Here is a 2,199-nt window from a genome sequence, read left to right on the forward strand (position 1 = left end):
TAGTAGAAGCATAAGAAGAGTCCACAGTGCTAAATAAATAACAAGACTCTTGTAACATTGGGCTTCTAATGGTGTTGTTTTTGCTAAAAGAAACCCGGTCATCACCTACTTCCAACGTCAACCTCCCATTTTTCACATCAATTAACGCACCCGCGGTGCGTAAAAATGGCCTACCCAATATAATTGGGGTTTGTGCATCCTCGGCCATGTCAAGTATGAGGAAGTCAACGGGTATGAAAAACTTGCCAACTTTGACGGGAACATCTTCTAAGACACCTAAAGGTCGCTTTAAAGAACGGTCCGCCATTTGCAATGTTGTACTTGTGCATTTTAAAGCACCCATATTAAGTTTTTCATAGAGAGAGTAAGGCATGACACTCACACTAGCACCTAGGTCGCAAAGGGCCTTATCAATGGTACATGTGCCTATAGTGCAAGGAATAGAATAGCTACCGGGGTCCTTAAGTTTCGGGGGAGACTTATTTTGTAAGAGTGCACTACACTCTTCGGTGAAAGCAATGGTCTCAACCTCATTGAAGGATCGCTTCTTTGAGAGGATTTCCTTCATAAACTTTGCATAAGAAGGGACTTGGGTAATCAATTCCATAAACGGGATGGTGACTTGCAAATTCTTACAAACTTCCAAAAATTTAGCAAACTTACCTTCCTTCTTATGCTTTGCTAGGAGATGGGGAAATGGTACTTGAACAACTTCTTTTGGAGGAGCATCCTCCACATCTTTCTCATTCTCATTGGGAATACTCACCTTTGTTGGAACGGCATCACTCTCCTTAGCATTAGGAGAGACTTCTTCAACAATTACCTCATCACTTTCTTTGGGCATAGGAGACTCAACATTCTTGGCATCAAGCTTGCTCTTCCTCTTTAGCATCAACAACCGGTGAGGAAATGGCACACGATCTTTAACAATAGGCTCTTCACTAGCCTTCCTTTTGTCATTTCCCCCAAGCTTAGCCTTTTTAACAACCACCTCTTCATCCAAAGTCATGGATGGCCCATCATAGCTCGAACCACTTCTCAAGGAAATAGAATTAACGGTTTCATGTGGTTGCTCACCTTGGGGAGGTAGTTGACCATTCTTCCTTTGAGAGCTAGAAGCGGCTAGTTGAGCCACTTGTTGTTCCAACATCTTGACCGCGGCACTATGAGCTTGATCATTCTTTTGAATTTGAGCCAACAATTCCCTTTGCATTTGGATTATCATGCCCTCGAGCTTACCAACTCCTTGATTGTTTTGTTGGCCATTTTGTGGTGGATTTTGTTGGAAATTGTTTTGTGGGGGCCTTTGTTGATTTTGATAACCCGGTTGAGGGATATACTTTTGTTGTTGAGGAACATAGGCATTTTGTTGTGGTGGGGGTTGAGGGTTAAGCACATTGTTGCTATTGTAAGACAAGTTCGGGTGAAATTTTGTATTTGGGTTATAAGTGTTGGAAAATGTACCCGGTGGATATGAACTTTGTCTAAAAGCTTGAAGAGCATTTACCTCTTCAATGGGGGCTCGGCAATGAGCGGCATAGTGACCCGCTCCTCCACAACCGTCACAAACAATGATTTGGCTCGTTGAAGATACAACATTGAGTTGTTGGATGGAATCTTTAGCATCTCTTTCCGCCAATTGTTGTTGAAGCAAGGCAATTTGAGCTAGCAAAACAGAGTTATTGGAGGATTCTTCTTTACCTTTAGGTGGCACAACTCGGGAATTGACATATTGGGCATCATGGACCGCCATAGATTCGATCGTGGCATGAGCAAGATCGGTGTCAATTTGATCAAACCGCCCATTGTTGGCGGAATCAAGAATCCTTCGGGACTCGGCACAACATCCATTGTAAAATGTTATTGCTAGAAACCAATCATCTAGCCCATGATGTGGGCATTGTCTTTGAAGCTCTTTGTACCTCTCCCAAGCTTCATATAAGCTCTCAAGAGCTTGTTGACGGAATCCGGTAATTTGGCTCCTCAAAGTTTGAGTTTTCTCCGGTGGAAAAAACTTTTGATAGAAAGCAAGAGCTAATGTCTCCCAATTGGTGATTCCCATGGCGGTGCGGTCAAGGCTATTGATCCAAAGCTTGGCCTTGTCCTTGAAAGAGAAAGGGAAAAGTATTTCCCTTATTTGGGCTTGGGTGACGCCTGTTTGACGGATCATGGAGCAATAGTCACAAAAGTTTTGCAAAT

At 43.0% G+C, this 2,199-nt stretch overlaps 1 non-coding gene across 1 annotated transcript; it reads left to right on the forward strand.

The window, feature by feature from the left end:
- The first annotated feature begins 1,883 nt into the window (after positions 1-1,883).
- On the forward strand, positions 1,884-1,990 carry LOC141593732 (small nucleolar RNA R71). Its single transcript, XR_012521800.1, has one exon. It is a non-coding gene; the product is annotated as a small nucleolar RNA R71 (small nucleolar RNA).
- Positions 1,991-2,199: the final 209 nt, after the last annotated feature.

This window comes from Silene latifolia, chromosome 7 (genome assembly GCF_048544455.1).
Source record: "Silene latifolia isolate original U9 population chromosome 7, ASM4854445v1, whole genome shotgun sequence".
Lineage (NCBI taxonomy): Eukaryota > Viridiplantae > Streptophyta > Magnoliopsida > Caryophyllales > Caryophyllaceae > Silene > Silene latifolia.